The sequence below is a fragment of the Paramormyrops kingsleyae genome, chromosome 24 (genome assembly GCF_048594095.1).
Source record: "Paramormyrops kingsleyae isolate MSU_618 chromosome 24, PKINGS_0.4, whole genome shotgun sequence".
Classification (NCBI taxonomy): Eukaryota; Metazoa; Chordata; class Actinopteri; order Osteoglossiformes; family Mormyridae; genus Paramormyrops; species Paramormyrops kingsleyae.
In genome coordinates, this window is record NC_132820.1 from 20,839,202 (window position 1) to 20,846,335 (window position 7,134).

The 7,134-nt window shown below is 41.6% G+C and overlaps 1 long non-coding RNA gene across 1 annotated transcript; it reads left to right on the plus strand.

The window, feature by feature from the left end:
* Nucleotides 1–4,860: 4,860 nt before the first annotated feature.
* LOC140582203 (uncharacterized) lies at nt 4,861–5,897 on the plus strand. Its single transcript, XR_011985148.1, has 3 exons — nt 4,861–5,303; nt 5,466–5,595; nt 5,759–5,897. It is a non-coding gene; the product is annotated as an uncharacterized lncRNA (long non-coding RNA).
* Nucleotides 5,898–7,134: the final 1,237 nt, after the last annotated feature.

Consider the following 7,134-nt stretch of genomic DNA (forward strand, 5'->3'; position numbering starts at 1 on the left):
TGAAGATGAAATATCAGCTTTCATTGATCACTATGTGACATGTGAAATGCCAGAGGGTAATGATGAAATGCATGAAATTGTATGTGGTGTACAGCAACATAGTAAGAGGCACTCAAAAACATGCAAAAAAAAAGGGAAAACTTGTAGATTCAATTTCCCACGTCCTCCAAGCAACAGAACATTTGTGTCATCATGCAAACTTGGAGATGGTCAGACAGACGGACAGCCCCTGAAAAAAGAAGTAGCAGATGCTATCATGAAAAAAGTGAAGGATGCTGTACTAAACCCTGATGCCAACTATGAGTCTGTTGATTCCTTATTTAGTACAATTGGTATCAGTCAGGAAATATTTGAAGCTGCGTACTCAAGAATCACAAAGAAAACTACCATTGTTCTTAAGAGGAGACCATGTGAAGTGTGGGTGAACCAATATAACAGAGACCTTTTACGCTGTTGGAATGCAAACATGGACATTCAGTTTGTGGTCGATGCATATTCATGTATTGTGTACATCATTTCCTACATTTCCAAAGCTGAGAGAGAGATGGGACTCCTCCTGGCAAATGCTCAGAAAGAGGCCACCCAGCAAGGTAACCTTGATGCAAAAGAAGCTCTTCGGCAACTTGGCAGTGTTTTCCTACACAATCGTGAAGTTTCAGCTCAGGAAAGTGTTTATCGTCTGACTAACATGAGGTTGAAAGAGGGATCACGAAAGGTGCAGTTTATCCCAACTGGAGAAAATGTGGTAAAAATGAGCCTTCCATTGAACGTCATACGGAAGAAAGCTGAGTGTGAGAATGAGGATGAACAAGGAATTTGGATGAACAGTATCACTGATAGATATAAAGCTAGACCAGAAACAGAAGTGTTTGCAGGAATGTGCCTGGCGAGATTTGTATCTGAGTACAGAATACTATCTAAGTCTCAAAGCTCATGCCATGGAAGTGTGCAGTTGGACAGAAAATTAGGATTTGTGAAAAAAAGGACACGCACAGATGCAGCTGTTGTTCGGTATGCTCGCTTTTCACCCACAAAGGACCCAGAAAAATATTACCACAGCATTTTGCAACTTTTTCTGCCACATTATTTCGATGCACAGTTAAAACCTTCTACTTTTGGCAGTTACCAGGAATTCTATGAGACTGGTTGTGTCAAGTTTCTTGATGATGAATTGCATTCAGTGAAACTGGTTGTGGAGTCAAACATGTCAAGTTTTGAAAAGGAATCACGTTCAATAGACAAAGCTCAGGAAGACCTACAGCTGCATGGTGCAATGGAAGATGCTTGGGCAGAGATTTGTCCAGAGACTGAACGTGAACGGTTAGAGTGTCTTGCCAGCAAATCCAACATTACACCAGAAATGAGAGAACAACGTGATGAGATACCAGATTTGTTACCAAGAACGAGTCGCTATTTGTTGCATGACAATCCTTGTGGTATGTCCAGGCAGGAAGCGTTGGCTTTGCTTCGCTCACTGAATAACAAACAATCTGAAATCTTTTACAAAATACGAAACTGGTGTTTACAGAAGGCACGTGGTGAAAACCCAGAACCATTTCATGTATTCATATCTGGACCTGGAGGTGTGGGCAAGTCAGTCTTGATCAAAGCAATACAGTATGAGGCAGCTCGTATCTTGCGTCAGTTGTCACATAATCCAGATGAGACACATGTGTTACTGACTGCTCCAACTGGAGTTAGTGCTTACAACATAAAAGCTGCAACAATACACACCTGTTTCCACATTGCAACAGATGTAAAGTTGCCATATGAACCACTTGGAGATGAAAAAATAAATTCATTGAGAGCTGAACTGGGAAACCTGCAGATATTGATTATAGATGAAATTTCAATGGTTGATCACAAGCTGCTTGCGTATATTCATGGCAGATTAAGACAAATCAAACAAATTGGAGATTATTCTGCTTTTGGAAATGTTTCAATCATTGCTGTTGGAGATTTCTACCAACTTTGTCCTGTGAAAGGGAAAGCTTTGTATACTGAGGGTAAAGGTGTGAATCTATGGCAGAATCATTTTGCTATGGTGGAGCTGACTGAAATTATGAGACAGAAAGATATGGAGTTTGCACAGTTGCTGAATCGACTAAGGAAACGCAAAAGGGGTGATGCAATGCTGGAGGAAGACATCGCTATGCTGAAACAATGTGTGACAGGCGAAGGACAAGACAGTACTGGTCTTCATATTTATGCAACCAATAACGAAGTTGATCAGCAAAACTACCATATGCTGCGGAAGATATGCTCAGACCATGTCATCATTCATGCACAGGATTTTGAAAGGGTTGCTGCAACTGGCAGACTGGAAAGGAAACATGGACATCATGCCAATGTTCAGAAGACATGTCTCCCAGAATCACTACATGTAGGTGTTAATGCACGAGTAATGCTGCTGAAAAACATCGATGTTTCAGATGGCCTCGTAAATGGTGCATTTGGCACAGTCAGTGACATCTGCTTTGATACTGATGAGGATTTTCCATCAGAGATATACATCACATTTGACAATGAAGCAGCTGGAAAGTCACTCAGGGGAAAGAAGCCATGCCTCAAAGTAGGGTTGGACAAAGCTACACGAATTAAACCAGAGGAGGAGAGAGTGACAAACAGTGGTGGAACACGACGGCAATTTCCATTGAAATTAGCTTGGGCTTGTACAGTACACAAGGTACAAGGTCTAACAGTAGATAAGGCTGTTGTATCACTAAAGAAGATATTTGCAGCTGGACAAGCGTATGTAGCATTAAGCCGTGTGACTTCTCTGGAAGGCCTCATAATAGAAGACTTTAAGGAGACTGCTATATATGCAAAACAAGACATTGAGACTGCAATGCAAAGCATGCCTGCATTTATTGAGCCTATCATGGAAATGCCATCATCATGCACAATTCTTCTGCATAATGTTGAAGGACTTACATATCACCTGGATGACATAAAGCAAGACAGAAGGTATATGGAAGCCGATATCATCTGCTTGACAGAGACATGGTTAAATTCAGAGGAAGACACAGAAGATGTACAGCTGCCTGGATTTTCATACCATGGGAAACCCAGACATCAGGCATATGATGGTAGTGATGCTTTCTTTGCTGAACTGAAGAAGCAACAACATGGTGGTGTCGGTTTGTATTATAAAGAATATACCAACTGTACTGTGACTGATGTGCAGTGTGTCAACATTGAGTGTCTGCAGTTCAATGTGGGCCTACTAAGAACAACAGTCTTGGTACTATACAGACCACCCTTGTATAATCTGACTATCTTTCAGAAGAACCTGATGCAGTTGATCACTTGGTTGGACAGTGTGGAAGGTGGAAAAATCATCATGGGCGACTTCAATGAAAATCTTCTGGCAGTAAGTACAATTGCTAATTTTATGGAAGAACATGGGTATGCTCAACTTGTGAAAGAAGCAACCACTGGGAAAGGCACTTTGATTGATCATGTGTATGTGAAAGACATTGTGGCTAACAGCATCTCTGTTTCAGTAATGCCGACGTATTTCAGCCATCATGAATGTGTAGTGCTACATTATCTGTAAGAAACTGTATAAAAGACATTATCTATAAGAAACTATATAAAAAACAAAAAATTTTGTCATACAGTAAATCATTTGGCAGTAAATACAATTGCTAATTTTATGGAAGAACATGGGTATGCTCAACTTGTGAAAGAAGCAACCACTGGGAAAGGCACTTTGATTGATCATGTGTATGTGAAAGACATTTTGACTAACAGAATTTTTGTTTCAGCAATGCCAACGTATTTCAGCTATCATGAATGTGTGGTGCTACATTATCTGTAAGAAACTGTATGAAAGATATTATCAGTAAGAAACATAAGTTTTGTGCTACAGTGATAGTTTTCTGGGGTACATCAGCCTCAGGAGGCTGGCACTGCGACTGGGGCTGTGGCTGTCATTAGGGGGGGTTGGCAGGGAGGCTTGGCCTGGTGCCAAGCTTTAGAGGTTAGGCCTGGGGCTGGCCATCAGTAGCTACCACTGAGGTTGCCAGTAGGCTGTGGTGGGCTAGGACTGTGGCTGGCCTTCAGAAGGCTGCAACTGGGCCTCAGAGTTTAGCAGTGGAGCTGGTGTTTCAGGGCTTGGCATTTAGCCTGAGGCTGATTTTGGGCTTTGGGGGTTGGGGTCGACCTTGAGGTGGCTGTTGCTAGGCCTGCAGCTGGCACCATGCTGTAGGGGGCTGTGGCTGGGCTTCAGAGACCTGGCACTGGGGCAGGGGCAGGGGGGACTAAGGCTGCACATGGCGGCCTGTTGCTGGGGAGTAGTCTGAGGTGGGCTGATTGGGTTACCACTAGGCATAGGACTAAGGTTACGGGACGGTCACTAGGGCTAGGCATAAGGGGGCTAGGATGGGCCACCTGGCACTGGGGGTTGGTGTGGGGGCTAGGGGAAGATTAGGACAGAGCAAGCAATGTGAGCTTTGAAAAGGGAGGTAATGTGCTCTGTCAAGTACCTCACAACAGCAGTATGCGAAATTTTTTAAATGTTATGAATTAAAATTTTTTTTTTTTAAATATCCTGCAATATAATTGACTATTCATAAAAAAATTTTCTTGCATACATAAAAATTCTGTGTTGTGGGCCACTCCAGTGCACTGAACCTCTTTACAAAGCACCACACCTTTCGAAAATGTAAATGTGTAGTTTTATATATAACATGTTACCTACCATTAAGCATAGGCTAATCTTAAGGGAGGGGTGTTGGGCTTCACCTTCTGGGACAGGGGGCCTAGGGCTAGGGCTGGGGCTGGGCGAGAAGCAAGGGAGGATGGGGCACCTGGCACTGGGGGTGGGTGTGGGGGCTAGGGGAAGATTAGCACAGAGGACGCGACATGGGCTTGGAAAAGGGAGGTAATGTGCTCTGTCAACTGCCTCACAACAGCAGTATGCCAAACTTGTTGATGGTATGAATTTTCCACAAAAACATAAACAATTTTAGATGTCCTGTCATATAATTGACTATTCATGAAATGCATTGTTGCCTATATAGAAATGTTGTGTTGTGGGCCAGTACAGTGCACTGAACCTCTTTACACAGCACCACACACTTGGAAAATGTAAATTTGTAGTTGTTTATATAACATAGAATATATCATTACAATGAATTAAATGTAAGGAAATGAAGAAGTACCATCAGATGTACACAGTACCAAACTAATGTCTTGTACTGCAAAACATGCTAAAAAGATACAGATTTTCACAGAGCAAGGCTTTGATCAAAAAGAATGATGAGAGGGCGAAGAGGCAGAGACATCTATGGGCTAAGGTAAGACCATATACTGATGTCTGTCTGTGTAGTGTTGTACAGTGTACTTTCACACTGTAAAAGGAAATGTTGGACATATGTACACTGACTGTATATAATGGTATTATGTATATGATGCAATTTTTGGAGTAATGTTTATGTTTTGTGTGTTTCTTCAAACAGCTAAAATGAAGTAACACTAAACAGTCATACATGTCGATGACCTAATACCTAAGTGGGAAAGCTGAGCAGTGAGTGTGAGATGTTTATCTAGACATAGTGGATGTGCCATGACTGGGTGGGCAAAGCAAAGGTGCGTGAGTGACAGTTTTCTCACTTAACATGGGCATGTTAGTTAAAACATACCAGTTTGCAGTGTATGAGCTTATAAATTGTGTAACTAAGTATTGTCAGAAATCCCTACTACATTGTTATATTGCAGATTTTAACCTGCCTTCTCCTATGTATAACCTCAGGTCACTAAGGCACAACTGCCATGTGCTTCCCTGATGATCAAGCTAAGGGACATCTGTCTGTCCAAGCTCTGCTATACTGCATCCTTCGTCATACAGCTGTACATTGGGAGTGTGACACATCACACTGAATGCTACATGGTCAGAGGAGCAGGCGCTGACCTTGTGAGTTTGCCTTCTTCAGAGGTTTCTTCCTCTTTGGTGTAGTTGTAGTTTTACTCTGTCAGTGTTTGTCTAACTTACATGTGAATTTATGCTTTTAATCTTTTAATCTTTTCCAGCGCCTGCTGTTGATCACAATGACCCCGTGCCCACCACATCAAGTTTCGTTAACACATCACACTGCCTGGTACATTGGAACAATCAGATGGTCTGGCCTGGTGAGTTTACATATTTGAAAGATTATTTTGTCTGTGAAGTAGTTTTACTTTACAACTGCAAGTGTCTGATTGGCTGACATGCAACTTTCTGGTTTTACTCTCTTTTCCAGTGCCTTGTCTTCATATCACTGACACCATACTCACCACATCAAGTTTCCCTGCGCCCATTTTGTCGACAAGCAAAGCATTCTCTAAAGAACTCAGAGACTGCACACAGACAGAATGAATTACACACAGATACCTGAAGTGAAATGCACCAAAAATCATCTCCACACACTATAGTCTGACAGCAAAGGTACTTTCAGTAAAATGTGCTATTACTTGTGGATGTTTATTGCTATGATGCAGGGGCGCCGCCAGGGTGGGGAAGGTTAGAACAATTCTAGGGGCCCAGCACTGACATGGGGCCCTGTTAGGGGCTTTACCTTTTCGCAAAAAGGGGGGGGGGGGGGGGAGCAAAATTGTAATCTTTCATGGGGCCCAATATTTCTGGCGGCGCCCCTGCTGTGATGTCTCACAATTTTTTTTTGTAGTATTTATTGAGTTATTTTGACTTTTACTCTGCAATAACAAGATATTAATGATGTGTTGTAACACTTCTGTACTACATAATATGTTATGTAATTCACAGTCATGATGCCATGGTTAAATTGATGTCAAAATAACAGTCCAGCTTTGTTTGTGATGCCTGTGTTGACTTACATTAAATTGTATATTTAAAAGAATATTGCCATGTTGGCAGTTTTGTAGTATATATATATTAGTGCTACTATCACACTTTGTGTTCTTTATACACTGTTTATGTAAGAATGCTATGCACATCATATGCGAAATATTATGTCAATTGTGCTGGCTCAAGTATTGTGGTCTCAATGTACTTTTTCAGCCTCCTCCAAGAATGACACAAACCTAAATGTTTGGCTAAGACAGATGTATTTAATTGCAATTTTACAATGTGTATAATGTGTTTTCCATTATGTCTCTAATGAGTAATAATAA